This window comes from Dipodomys spectabilis, unplaced genomic scaffold (genome assembly GCF_019054845.1).
Source record: "Dipodomys spectabilis isolate Male_0828 unplaced genomic scaffold, ASM1905484v1 ptg000001l, whole genome shotgun sequence".
NCBI classification, from domain to species: Eukaryota; Metazoa; Chordata; class Mammalia; order Rodentia; family Heteromyidae; genus Dipodomys; species Dipodomys spectabilis.
The window spans coordinates 32,293,543-32,308,239 of record NW_024870678.1 but is presented as its reverse complement, the minus strand read 5'-3'; positions in this window follow the sequence as shown (position 1 = coordinate 32,308,239).

The window sequence follows — 14,697 nt, the reverse complement described above, 5'->3', positions numbered from 1 at the left end:
GTTTGCTCTTGAGATCTGCCTCCGGTGTTAGTGTATATATATTCATTACTATACACACTGAGAGTACAGCATATGGAAGCTGGCTAAGTTATTGAAGAGACCTTGGGGCTTGGGTCCCTCCACGTAGGCAACCACAGAGTCTGAACACAATGGAAAAACAAGGGTGCTTCAGGCCTGGGTCGTTCACTTAGGTAAAAGCCTTGTGATAATGCATAGGTGGTCTTTTAAAATAAGACTAAGCATACTAGATGATTTGAAACTTCAGTTACATTTTGTGTTTCTGAAATCTAGCACATCTGTGAATTTTAAAGTGATAGGACGTCTTTACACTTGTTGGATTTCTCTTGAGACTGCTCCCACTTGCAGAAAAGTAAAAGCCTGGTTCAGAATCTCCCATGTCTTCCTCTCTCCTTTAGAAGTGATAAGATTGTGATGACGACAAAGGGACCATAAATTAGTCTGGACTAGGGCTCAACTGTAGGTTGCTTTTTGAGCACAAGACCCTAAATTCAATCCCCCATGCCACCAAATGAAAAAGAAATATTGCCTATAATTTGTACAGTGGTTTTCCTGGCTACCAGGCTTAGAGTAAGCCAAAAATTAGATTGAAGCTGGGCATGGTTGTACATGCCTGTAATCTCAGCACTTGCAAGGCTAAAGCAAGAGGATCTCAAGTTTAAGGTCAGCCTAGCCTACATAGCAACTCTTAAGGCAGACTGATAGGTATGATAAGACCTGTCTCCAAAAAAAAAAAAATTGTACTGAAGGAGCAAGCCAAAATTCTTGTCCGTTTATCCAATTTCTCTATGTTAAGAGTCCCCTAACCAATGTTTAAGAATAAAATGCCTGAAGGTCTTTCGTGCACATTTTATACATTAGTCATGTCATGGTGCTTTACATGTGAATGTATCATGAGAAGAGCTTTGTATAGACAGAGAGCATTTCTATTTCTCAGTGATGAAATGTGATAACACCTCTTCCATCTAACTAGAAGTCAAACCCATCAGATTTTATTTTTTTATAATTTATGGAAGGTGAAGTTTAGGTACTGGCAGACTTCTAATTGGCTTCTTCAGATCCAGTGATTTAAATGTAGTCAGTCTGTTGGAATTTTATTGTTGAAATTCTATTTGTATATATACCTGTTAACTAATCTGTAAATTGTAATAAATATATTTGCGATCATTAAAAAAAAGAAAAGAAAAGAAAACAGCCAGAAGTAGCCATTCTTGTTATGGAAAATACTCTGACACTTGGAGACTGAGCACCACATTACTGAATAACATGAGGATCAAAAAAAATGAAGAAATAAAAGGAGAAATTTTTAAATTCCTCAAATCTAATAAAAACATATCTACCACAACCACAACCTACCACATACCTACCACCTACCTTTCAGAGGAAAATTTATAGCTTTGGATGCTTGGATAAAAGAAAGAAACAGAGAACTCTCAAACAGTCCAACATTTCTAGAAAAGTAGAACTAAATTGAACTCAAAGTTAGAAAATGGAAAGAAATTGCAAATCTTAAGGTTTAACTTAAGGAAATGAAGACAAAAAATTATACAAAGAATCAATGAAACAAAAAGTTGGTTCTTCAAAAAAGCAAACAAGATTGACAAATTCCTACCTAACTTAACCATAAGAAGTAAGGAAAAACTCAAATCAACAGAATTAGAGATAAAAGGGGAATATAAAAACAAATATTAAAAAATCCAAAGGATCATGAGAGAATACTTTGAAAACCTATACTCAAATACAATAGAAAATCTAAAAGAAATACATCAATTTTTACATGTGATCAACCTACCAACAACGAATCACTGAAACAGATCTATCATAAGCAATGAAACTGAAATAGTAATTGAATCTCCCAACTCAGAAAAGCCCAGAGTTACCAGGATACACAACTGGATTCTATCAGACCTTTAAAGAATAGCTAACACCAATACTCCTAAAACTCTTCCATGATATAGAAAGGGAAGGAACATTACTAAACTCATTCTACAATTTGAGTATTACACTCATTCCAAAACTGGACAGAGACACAACAAAAAAGAGAGGATCATAGATCAATCTCTGATGAACGTTGAGGAAATAGTCTCAATAAATGTCTTGCAGTCTGAATTTAACAACATATTTAAAAGATCAGAAAGCACAATCAAAGTTGCTTTCATTCCAACAATGCAAGAATGGTTCAACATATATAAATCAATGAATGTTATACATCACATAAACAATACAATGAACTAACATCACTTGATCATCTTGATCGATATAGAAAATGCCTTTAACAAATTCCAGAATTACTTTATGTTACAACAACTCCTTTTTCCTTCTACTCACTCCTTAAGACAGGTACAAATACTAACATTGATGACATGTAATGATGAATAATTAAAATTCCACTCTGTCAAGGCTTAAATAACCCCGTTCCCAAAGACTGGAATTTGTGCGGCACAGCTGTGTAATTTATTATGAAATACAAAGCTGGAAAGTCGTTCCCTACTTGATGGGTGTTTCTGTAGCACCCTTTAGGCCCCAGCTCTTCCCACTCTGCTACCCTCCGAAGATCCTCTTTGGCCCAGGATGTTCAGACACAGAAAGAGAATGACGGCCAGAACTCCAAGCCCTGAGCTTTCTCGTCAGGTGCCAGGCAGCAAGAAGGGAATGTGGCTGCTTTTTATATAAAAGAGCTGACTTCCTCGCTGAGCACAAGGAGCAGAATATTCTGTGTTAATTTCTGTTGGCTGGTGAAACAAATCACCACATACTAAGTGGCTTAGAGAGCAGAAAGTTCTTGTCTCACTGTTCTTGAGGCTGGAAGTCTAGTCAGAAGGGCCAGTAAGTCACCAGGCCAGCTCCTTCTGAGGGCTGAGGGAAGGTGTCCCCCCTCTCTCCTGTACATGACCATCTTCTCCCTGTGCTTCTTCATGTTGCATTCCCTCTACTCTATGTCTCTGCCCAAATTCCCTTTTATAAGGGCCCTGGTCTTAGTAGACTAGAACTTATCTCCAATGACTTCAATTAAATTCAGTTATGTCCATAAGGACCCTATGTCAATACAGTCTCATTCTAGTACTCTAACATATGTTTTGGGGGGCACAATATAAACCGTAAACCATGCCCGCCTCTAACCCAATCACTAAAACAGCATACCTGCTGCTCTTGAATCAGACCAGTGAGATTCAGCTCTTGGGCCACCATCTACAAGAATCCTTGGCCATCAGAGCAGAGCTGACTTATCACAGACAAGAAGAAAGAAAGTTAGTGATTTGGTGGGCAGCTGCCATGGACATTCATTCTGTTTACTTGTAAGGAAGCTGATACCCAGAATGGTACAATGACACTATTTTAGGACACACAGCAGTTGAGAGAGCCCTGTTCATTGGTTCTCTGACACCACAGTGAGAACTGCTGTTAGGAAAAGACTACTTACACTTTCCTAGAGCACAGAGTTTATCTTCCTCTTCCTTCCCTCCTAAGACTTCTCTGCCCTGGGAGATGTAGGGGGAAGGAAGAGCCCAGTTTGATTTCAGGACTCTTTCTTCTCTTCTCTTGACCCAAAGCCTAGTTTTGTTTTTGTCTTTGTTTTGGGCTTTCACTCTGTCACTCTGAGATACTTCTATGTAAGTATTGAGACAAAAGTCACATTCAAGACCAGTCCATATCACTTTAGAGTTTCTACCTGATGTATAACGGAAATACAGCAATGGCTGTGTGTCAGTGTCTCCTGGGTGAACTGAGGTAATGCACAAAGGCAGGAGAAAGAAATATCACTCCAATTGCAGTGCCTGTAGCCGGAACATCCTGAAGCGGGAGACACTAAAACAGAATCACACAAGACAACCTCACAAGCAGTTCTCAGAAAATGAAGCCCCTAGCCCTCAGCTGGAACCCCAAATTAGCCCGCAATACCCTTGTCAATGCCATCTAGCAATTTTCCTCTTCAACTACCTCATCTTTGTGGGGTTTTTTGCTAAGAATAGGAGCACATACATGCAGTTCCCTGGACTCAAGATGGATTGTCAAAAAGCTAAGTAGAAAAGGGAATCATATACAATGATTTATCTTTGCAAGTCAGTACAGATACTTAAATAATGCAAGTAGTTAGCAATTGATTGTGCTGTTTTCTCTATGCTTAGGGCTTCTGAAAATACAGTGACTAGGTTCTAGCCTAGCCTCAAAGTCCTGTTGAATCTGTACTATTTCTGAAGAAGAAGAAAACTATGTATGCATGTATTTGTGTGTCTAAATGCATAAAATTAAATACATTAGCATAAAATTATATGACAACGTCCACACCAGCAGCCTAGCTGGTAATTCCCCAATTTGACTCTGTCCCTCACCTCACCTAACATCATTGGTGATGGAACGAAGGATCACTTCTAAACCCCACTATGGCCGTGGTGTACAGCAGCAACCCCCCTCCCCGGGGGTAACTGAGGCCAACAAGTCTGGGCTGTAAGAGTTTGGGGGGTGGGGAAGAATGTCTGAGTTCTGTTGCATTCTCCCACTCCTGCTGCTTATAACAGCCACCCTGGAGGAAGAGGTGCCAGAGATGGCAGTAGCATAGGGTGCCCACTACCTGATCTTCACTTCTGGTCTCCTCTCCTCCAGGCAGAAGATTCCTGGAGCGATGAACGGAGTGGTGAGGCCCACAGTGTGGGAAGCAACCCACGAGGCCTCAAGAACAGAGGTGGCGGGAGAGGAAGAACTTGGGGATGGGAGTAGAAAGGAATTACAGCCAGAAAATGAAGGGAAAGAAAAGGCAAGGGAAAGTCCCAGAGGCATGGAAGGGACCCAGGCTTATTTCCATGGTTTAGCAGAGGTGGCCACTGAAAGCCTTTCCATTATCCTTTGTCCTTTTTCCTCTTCACCATATCCGGTCCTGTTCTTACCCCTTGTGAGTCACAGGTCGCCGCGTGAGAACAGCTGACTTCCCCTCAGTGTTGTTGGTGGAGCTTGACTCAGGGCCCAGCCCTTGCTTGTACCTCAGAAAGGAACCTGCAGCATGTAATGCGTGGCTTCACTGAGAGGCAGATGAGTGACATCATGCTTCAATGACCTCACACTTCCCCTCTGCTATTGGTTTCTTCACCCTCCCTCCCACTGACATGGCCAATAGTAAGATGTTTGGGGTCATTTTAAAAGATGGTTCGCCAAAGAAAGATGACCTAAAAGATTGAAGTAAGAAAAGAATCCAAGAGCAAAAAGAGAATGTCTAACACTGATACTGTCCAGTTTGTTTTACAGGCCTACATAGAAATGGTCTGAATTGACCTTTTAACACATGACCTCTATCTTCTCAGGGTAATTTTCTGAGAGAGGGAAAGCTGACATGAGAGGCAATAAGTACATCTAAGGTCACTGCTGAGCCATTTGAAAAGCACCCGAACCAAGTGATGAGTTTGAAGAGTTTTGAATTAGCATAGTAGAGGGGGAGATCTGCTGGACCTAGTGAATTCTACCTATACTTGTAACTTAAAAAACAAAAAGCTTCCTATTTCAGTATCAAAGGATTATTGCCCATTTGTTGATGAATGCTCAACTTGGAGTTCAAACAGAAAACCACAGGTGGCAGGCAAGACATCTGACCAGCCAGAGCAAGGTTCTTACATTCTAGAATATTTACATGCTGCCAAATATATACCCAGAAAAATAGGTCCCTGAAAATCTATGATGGCAATTTAAGTCCCTCCTTTCTCTTATTTATTCATTTATTCACTATTCATTCAATATCTACTACATTTTAGAATTTTTGACTTGTTCTCTGAACTAGACTGTGTTCTTATTTTTTTTTCCTAGCAATGAGCTAGAGAGTTTAGAATATGTACACTTTGAGATTGATGAAAGGTTTTCCTATTCCTTTTTAATCCCTTTCAAGGGTACTAACAGTATTACAACATAATGTGGAGAAAGCAGGGGTAGGGGTTAGGATGATAGATTCTGTTTGGCTGTGAACAAATTGTGATGCCCAGTAGAAATCAAGTTGACAGCTATCCAGAGGTCAGGACCTGAGGTCAGAGCTACAAGTTTGGGAACCACTGTTCTATAAACAACATTGGCTCCTATGATAACGGCTATACTTGCCCCGGGAAGGCTGAGGACTGAGTCTCATAACGCATCAAAAGAAGACTGGGAAGGAAAGATCAGTGGGCTAAAAGAAAACTAATGTACTTGGTGACCTGGAAGTCAAGTGTTCAATTGGCTAAAAGCTGCACAGAGGACAAGTAAGTTGTGGATTGAGAATGGATTGCTACTTTGGGTAAGTGAAAATGGCCTAGGGCTGCTACAACTTGCTGGGTCTCCAAAAGTTCATGTGTTTGGAACTTCAACTTCAACTTCATATGTTAACAGCATTTAGACATAGAAACTGGAAAGCCAACTAGGGTTAGATGAGGTCATTAGAAAGAAGAGGAAGAAACACCTGAGCCAGCACATTGTTTTTGTTGGGTTGCCCTTACCATGCTATAACGCAATGAGGCATTCACATAGGATCATGCCTTCAGACTTCCCGGCTTCCAGACCTGGGAACTAAACCAACTTCTATTCATTATAAATGTCCCAGCCTCAATTATTTGGTGATAGCAACAGGCTAAGGATGCTGCCATAGGAGGTGTCTACCCAGATAATGTGCATTAAAATGCAATGGGGACAATGAGAGAGGAACAGGAGACATCCCATGGACAGTGGAGCAGAGGCTGCCTCCGCTAAGAGACGTCCTTAACTCTCCTTTTGAGTCTGAGCAGGCGGCTGTTTTCTCTACCCGCCCTCTTGTCCTCTCTATCCTGTAGCATAGAATAAAGCCTTCCTTTTTGATGAATGTCTTCCACATTGTATCCAAACTAAACAGCAAGTTCCTCCTTAGACAGAATCTAAACATAGCATCACATCACCCCCAGAACAAAGTCATGCGTCTGTCACCATGTCTGGCTGCAGAGCGACTGCTGCCCTGCTTAATGTTGTCATGTAAAATGGGGTGAATACTAATTTTATTGCTATTATTAAGGTGCTATACAGAGGAGTCACCCTTTCCTAAGTCAAGCAATGAGAACATTTCTCTTTCAGACAATGTCACCCCTTCCTTCATTTCTCCCCAGGGTCTCCCTCCCATCCCTGCACCCAAGTTACACAGTTCAGTTTCCACATAGTATATGCTGCATAGCATGATTGCATTTGTTCATCCTTCCTCCTTTCCTCTCTTCCCCTTTTTCCCCCTAAAAAAAAAAAAAACCAAAGCAAATAAAATACTACCCACAGCCCCAAAAAAAGAAAGAAAAAGAAAAAAACGTTTCCATTTCTCGTAATTAATTCGATAAATCGTATGTGAAATGTTCAGATGAATGACATCTTTGGGTTTCTTCCTTACAAGTATCCTTCTTTAGTCTGACTGTGTGTGAATGCCCAGAATCCAAACAGGGCTAATTCTGAAACAAGTATTGTAATGAATGACCAGGTATTGTTCCATGTGAATTTAAATGCTCTCTTTTAAAAATTTAGTTGAAAGTTCAGCTTAATTTCATGCCTAAACATAGAGCAGAGATTTATCTTCTAGAAAAGGGAAAACTTCAGGTGTCCCTTCAGCACAGGAAAGTGGAATGCTTAAAGACTGCGGTGCTTCGTGGGTGTTCGTGGGTGCTTGGTAAGGGTTCGAAGGTTTTGTCTCTTCTGTAGATAGGTAAGGCAGTGGCTCCAAGTGACACTACAGAAGCTTACAGGGACAATAACCTTGTGCCAGGCAGGAACTACCACAGAAGCTAGGTATGAGGCTCTCTCTGCTTCCCAAGCCCACTGCCATGATTTGGATATTAAATGTCCCCCACACTATCATATCTTAAAATCTTGGTCCCTAAAATGACACTATTGAGAGGTGATAGAACCTTTAAGAGATGCAGTCTTGTGGGAGGTGACTTTAGATCATTGGAGGGTGCTTGAAGGAGACTCTGGACCCCCACAGATTCCAGGCTGATCTCTCTCTCTCTCTTCCTCTGTTCCTGTCTGTCTTTGTCTCTGTCTCTATCTCTCTCTATCTCTCTCTGTCTCTCTCTGTCTCTCTGTCTCTCTCTCTCTGACAGGGTCTTGCCATGCTGGCCTTTGATCCTCTTTCTTCAGTCTCCTAAGTGCTTGGAATACAGGCATGCACCACCACATCTGGTTTTCTTTATTTCTTGTTCCTGAATCATGATGAGGTGAGGGGTTTGGCCTCATCATGCTGTTCGGCCATGAGGTACTTCCTTGCCTTAGGCCTAAAGCAATGGATCGATTCTAAGCCAGAATAAACATTTTCCCTCTACAGGTCAGCGATCTCAGATAGTCTTTTGCAGTAATAGAAAGCCAAGTAGTACACCCCCCTACCACACCTCTTTCTGAACACACAGTAGTTAAACATAAATGAGACACCTTTCTGACTCTTGAACCATTGGTCATATTAATATAAACTCAAATATTCTACAAGAATAAACCAAAACCTCTGCCAGAGGAAAAAAATAGAGCTGAAAAAGGAGTGAAGAATTAAGAGAGATTAGAACTAGAGAGCGGGTGCACTATCAGAAAGTATCCAGCAGGGGCCCTAAGACCCTACCCCCTGGCTCCCCATCCCAGGCTCCGCCCACCCTACCAAAGGCTCCACCCTCCTGGACGGCAGTGCCTAGCGGATGAAAATGACATCAGGCTAGTTCCTGGAGGGTTCAGGCTGGCCATAGACAGCTAGCCAGTCAAAGTGTGAAAGCCCCTAGGTATCTCAAGATTTCCATCTCTCCTCCTCTAAATATTCGTTAGTGGTGGGAAATACCATATATTCTGAGGGACAGAGATAATGGCTATGTCTAATTCCCTCCTGCTTCTTTTTCTATCATTTACTCTGAGAATAAGTCCGAGAGGCAAAAGCTGGGCCATTTGTACTGCCACGCTGGACAATGGTGACAAGAGATGTGATGGCAGCATTATAGACATGAATACCAACCAGCACTGAGCTGTGTGACATGGGCATTCTACCCCCCTACCCCCACCCTACCCCCCTACACACACAGCAAGGCAGCCTTTTATCTCCCCTGAGCAGCACAGCAGGTCCTAGAGGGCAGGGCTCAGGGCCTGCAGCCCGTTGTGCCTGCCGGAGCCCTGGCTCCTTCAGCTGGCTCAGCAGGGCAGCAGGGAAGAGTGGAGGCGAGGCGGGTGGGGACATTGTTATCACTGCATTGTCATTGTTGTCACTGCATCTCTTCCTGCAAGAAGTTCTAAAGGTCAGAGGCCACGTCCTGCAGGAACATCTGCTGGCTCTACACAGCTCCATCTAAATAGTTAAAGGTACCATGCGCAAGCCAATGGGGTATTCAACTCACTGAAAACAGTTCGTGTGGTGTTTTGTTTTATTTTGTTACAAAAATTCTCGCTCCTGATTCAATTCACATAGGGGAAGCCTTGTTATTTCAACATTACTGACTAAAAAAGATTGTGGCTGGTCCTCTAATTCAAACTAATTCAAGCGAGTAAGCTGAATGGTCCTATCTGCTCTGCAGTGTTACCCTTCCACCGATTCTTAGCAAGCCGGGATTTTTAGGGGTAAAGCAGAGCAGGTGGAATGGAAGAGGCAGACAGCCCACCTCCCCATGGATGGCTGCCCAGAGAGGATGTGGACTTGGCCTTATGAATATTTAATTTGGCCTTTTGAATGGTTTAGATTTCATCATGTTTCTTATTTAAAAATAATTCCAGGAAGAGGAAATTTGTTTTGTATAGGGGGAGGTCAAGGGAAGGGGAGGGGGGGAGACAGACAAATGGAGAGAGGAAGGGTAGGTGAATACAGTCAGGGTATTTGGTGAATATATATGAAAACAGAACTTGGGCAATCGAGGGGATGGATGGGGAGAGACTGATGGAGGAGGCGGCATGGGTCAAGGTGAACTGTACCGATACACTGCTCTGTACAAATACTTCAAGTTAATTTTTTTTATTTGAAGAATAAATTTTGACTCAACTCCTCCAAAACACATAATGGAAGACAACATAGCACTGAGAAAGCATTCCGCATGCTTTCTAGTCATTTTGCTGGTCTTAAGTGCAGACCTAGTTGCTCCCCATCTTCCCACAGTTCCCAGCATTCTCAGGGACCGTGCCTTTTCCTGGAAGACCGTCTGAATGAATAATTATTAAAGAAGACCAGGGCACACTATAAATCTTTAGTCCTTTCTCCCTGAGACTATGAGTAGAATAACCTAGAGTTCATCAAGCAGGGGATCGATTATAATAAGGTTCCTTAGAACAGAGACAACTGACCTGTTTGTTAAACTGATCACTCAATATCATACCCAACTCCACACAAACAGTGACATGGAACTAAGAAAACCACTTATGAAATAACCTATAAATAGTAATTAACACTGAGGCAAAGAACACTGAGCTATCTAAACTAGCTTAGTGTGATCTTGCCCTAATTTTACTTCAGTAGATCAGCTGACACTGAAAGGATCCTTTACTGATTACAAATTGCCTTTGGGGCACATTATCATAGTTTTAGGTACTTAAGCTGAGAAAATACAAAAGGGTGACTTCCCATTGGAGATACTCCTTAAGGATTTGGAAAATAAGTAACAGAGATAAGATCTTTTCATACAATCATTGATAAACTACACTACATGGCAGAGCAAGCTGATATTACAGTAACATGAAGGGCTGTGTCTCCCTCTCTGTACTTTCTACACCCCCACCATTGGGCCTCCATCGTCCCAAATTGATAAATAGCCAACTTCACCCATTATTTTTTCACCTGGGGCTTGGCATTCCGTTCTTTCTAGTGTGGTTCTCTACATGCTGGGGTCCCTCATGATTCAGCAGCCATGTCTACGTAAGACCCAAAGCCACCTGACGGATTGGTTCCCCCAGTTCTCTCCGCCTCTTCTTCTCTTCCACAGCCTGCTTGCTCTGAGGATGGTGCTCAGAGCAGGTGGCTCTTCGTGAACGCTGCACGCTCTGGCCTCATGCTACTTCGCAGAGTGTCCCTCCCTCCTGGACCAAAGGTCAGCACACTCCTGCTCTCCTCCGTCAGATGGTAAATATTTGAAGCCTTGCAGCCCTCACAATCTCTGCAGCGACTCAACCCACAAGAGCATACCACATCCACAAGCGAGCCTGGCGAGACACTGTAAATCTCAGTTTATGAAGGTTGATGTGAGGAGGAGGTGGAACCTTAGGAAGGTAAAGAGGTCACAAAGGCAGAGTCCTCGTAGACGAGACGGATGCCCTATAAAAGAGGTCCTGCCATTCCCCTGCCGCCGTGTGAGGACACAGAGCGAGGCGGCAATCCAGGAAACCAGAAAGCGAACTCATCTCACCAAATTCCAAGGTGCCAGAGCCTTGCCCTTGGACTTCCCAGATTCTGGGATTGTAAGAAAGAAATGTGTGTTGTTTATAAGTCACCTCATCTAGGAGATGACCATTCAGCAGCTGGAATGGGAAACAGCATGGACCGCTACTTGAGCATTCTGGGAGGGAGGGCATATTTCCCTGATGTTTCGACGAAGGGCCAAGTGTGGTCCTCCTGCCTCTTGCTAGCGAGCCCTTCCCATGGCTACAGGCTCTGAATTTCCCACAAGCCATGAGAGGAGACAGCATGGCCACAGGATATGACTAGACCAGGCTGCAGGACTGTTGGTGGTACCCACATCAACAAGGGACTTAAAGAAAAAGCTATTTTGAGTAACTACCATGTTAATAAAAGGCTTACACCAACTTGGAAAAGATACTGTTTTACTCAAAAGCCCTTTGGTCTATACTATGCCCAGATTTCTTAAGTTTAGACAGATGCTGGAAAGAGGACACTATTTCCCAAGGCCAGAATTTTCGTATTAATAGGTATGGCGTGAGCGGGCAGGTACTCATCGTTTACTAAAGAGGGCAACTGGCATTTCCTATCTCAAAACTAAGAGTCCAGTGACCTCTTGAACTCAGTATGTCCTGTGTATGTGTGTGTGTGTGTGTTTAATAGATGCCAGAATATATTACATTAATATCCAGGTTCTCTTCTTCCTGGACTTCAGTCTTCTGTTATTATTCACACTAATGGAATGTAAACAGAAGTTAGATGTGCAGTGTGGCTTATTTACCTTCTCCCTTTGATTTTCATTGGTTGGTAGGATGAAAAAGGCGTTTCTGTCCAAAGAACCGGGATCCTGGGTAAGTGTGCGGAGCCGGGCTCCTTCCTGACCTGAGGCATCCACACTGTACTGAGATGACAACAAGAAATCAACTTTCATTGTGTGGAGTCCTGGCATGTTTGGGATTTTTCTTAATGCAGTCAGCATTGCTTGCCGGGAGTAATGTCAAGTACAAATCACATTTCAATCTTCACCATCCTGAGATTTGAGTTCATCAGGATGAAACTGGATCCCTGTTTACTTTCCTAACATTTGTGTTTTCTCATAGTATTTGCCATTTAAAAAAATAATACTAAGTGTGCTGAGCTGCTGATGTATAATGTCACAACTTATTACTGACAGCTGGATCAAAAGAATAGACAGGAAGGTACGAGTTAAAAATAAAAAGTAATTAAAGGCTACAAAGATGCAATACTGTATAAAAATTGATCCAATGTACTCAGAATTTAAGGGCACTGCACCACTTAATAAATATCACAGTACCACAAAGTTCTTTTTATATCCCAAAGACAGAGCCAGTAAGGGGGGTGGGGGAAACCAACAAAATCTTGAACTATAGAGTTCTAGAATTAAAGGTCATCTCTGGAGACCTCAGCAACACACTTATACATAGCCTCTAAAATCCTGTCTGCACAATCAAGGGCTGTTTCTCAATCCAATAAAAGCTGAGATCACACCCTTCTTTTATAATTTAGATTTCATTTTTGTCTTTAAACTGGGGACACCGAGCACCACGAAGGGGAGAGCTTGGACAACAATCTACCTTCCTCCCTCTCACATACGCTGTTCTCTTTCTCCCTGGCTTTTTTGCTTGCTTGCTTTCTCATTCTTTCTTCCTTCCTTTTACTCTCTCTCCTTCCCTCCCTCCCAACACTTGAGCAATGTCTCAAGCAATGCCTGGTTTTTTGCTGGTTATTATGGAGATGGAGACTTTCTTCCAAACGTAGACCTTCAGATCTTAGCCTCCTGGGAGCTGGGATTGTCCACATGGGCTACTGGTGCCTGGGACTGTGCTGTCTTTTCTGTAGCACCCTGTACTTTGGAGCTACCACCACCTCAGTGGGGCTTCTTCATGCTTCCTGACCTGGAATTCCCAGCTTCCACTGGGCTTCGGAGCTTGAAGGCTGCTGTGGCTTTTAGACTCCACACTAGACTCCTCCACTAGCCACATGGCTGGCACCAGGGCCTCGGGCTAAATGAGTCTATGCTTGCTCGTAAGTCGTTTTCTTTCGTTGACTTGAACTTCATTGCCCCAGATGAAGACCTCCCAAATTTCTCCCTGGGGTCCAAGTGTGTTTGTCTGTAGTGACCTCTGATGGGAGCAAGGGGCTGTGTTAAGATGATCATCACCTGTGATCATGGAGCTGTCTAACCTGCCCGGCCTTGCCAGTGTAGCCCCTGCCTGTGAATGAAGCTTCCCCCTTTAAAAACTATAAATAAGATACATCATTTATTCTATGTCTGGGGACATTTCTTTTTTTTTTCCTTAACATCTTCCCCAAACTGCAACTCCCTAAAAAAAAAACAGTACAAAAGAAAAATGAATGACATGTTTAAGAGGTTTAGAAAATTTATGTGGTGTTAAAGAATTTTTAGTATGTTAAAGATGAGTCACTTTATTCTCTAGCAGCATGTGTACAAAGGGAAAGCAACCCAGGGCCGCTGATGGAACTGTATGGAAAACAAATGAATGGGTGCCAGAGGAATAGTCAAAATACTTGAACCAAACACAAAGAGAAGTGGCCCTTTTTATAGCCTGGCTGGAGTGACTTAACTATGGCTTTCAATGACTAACACTTTTGTATTTATATGATTTGCAAGACATAAATTACCAACACTTAGGAAAATTCTGGGGGGAAAAAAAAAGCCAGTAAACTCAGCTCCTTAAGTATCCGATGAAGTTATCTAGCAAAACTCATTTTCCTCATCCCTGCTCAAGTCTTGCTCACATCCAGCACAACTGCGCCACCTAGTGGTTCCATGTGAATCAGATTCAGTTCCAAAAGGTGCTTCCTAGCTATAGGATATATGGCATCCTCATGCAGCCCTTCCAGATTATTTATGCTAGGTCCAGAATGATCGCTCCCAAACATCAAACACCTAATTTCAAACCTCTAATGTCATCATCACTTGGTGTACACTACAGGGAACAACTAATGGGAACACAGAAGAAACCCCAAACTCAGTGGCCAACTTCAAATAAGCAGAGGCTAGACTTAAGATACACAGGATAATAAGACGAGCCTTACAAATTTCCTGTTCTGCAATTTGGATGTAATTTAAATAATTCCAGCTCTCGTGTTGGAGCTCAGCCCTAAAGCTTCTAGCTGTACCCTCCTGTACTCGGAATCTCCCATGTTCTGACCTGTGTTCAACTCAGGACTCAAATTTGTCCACAGCTCTGAAATGACCCCATTTGTTGACAGGGCCCTGCTTAAACGCCTGCTCAACTGCCAGGATTCTTTTTTTTTTTTTTGTCAGTTGTAGGACTTGAACTCTGGACTTAGGCGCTGTCCCTCAGCTCTTCAGCTCAAGGCTAGCACTC